Here is a 706-nt window from a genome sequence, read left to right as displayed (position 1 = left end):
TCGTATTTGTTTTAAATTGATTGCTGTATGAATACTTATTACACTATAATAAGTAATCGTACAGTATTATTACAGTGTAATAAGTATTCGTATTTGTTTTAAATTGATTGCTGCATGAATACTTCTTACGCTGACTGAATAGTAATACATATATACTTAGGACGATGATGAATAGACTGCGGACTTTGATGCATTTATGTTCATACAAATAGAAAACATAAAATATACATATTGCACGAGTGCAAGATGATTATGTACCTTTTTACTACGTTCAGCATGTGTTTGTTATATAAGTTTCATCATAAATGGATAAAGTCCGCAGTCTACATACAACTTCACTCATTCTGTACCAGTACGCTGCTTTTTCTACCCTGTCGTTGGGCATCTACTCGCAGTGCTCAATTTGAGAAAACAGATAAAGCCTTCATTACGCCAAGTATAGAATACTTTACTAGAATAGAGGTTGATGTTAGCCTGGATCAATATAAATCAATCTATAACATTCTTTTCGAAGTTGTAATCTTCCAATGAGTATTCACACAGATCTTTCGAGACATGCTTTTTTACATTATTAACACATTTTCTAAGTATGCGTAGAGGTGTCCAAAGATGAAATATTCATTTTCATTGTTTCTCGTGCAGCTTCTTTCAGAATTATAAGAATGATACGTGTAGATATATATTAGGGTGGCCCTGAATACCTTGC

This window comes from Hylaeus volcanicus, chromosome 9, assembly GCF_026283585.1.
Source record: "Hylaeus volcanicus isolate JK05 chromosome 9, UHH_iyHylVolc1.0_haploid, whole genome shotgun sequence".
Classification (NCBI taxonomy): Eukaryota; Metazoa; Arthropoda; class Insecta; order Hymenoptera; family Colletidae; genus Hylaeus; species Hylaeus volcanicus.
Note: the sequence above shows the minus strand (reverse complement) of the source record.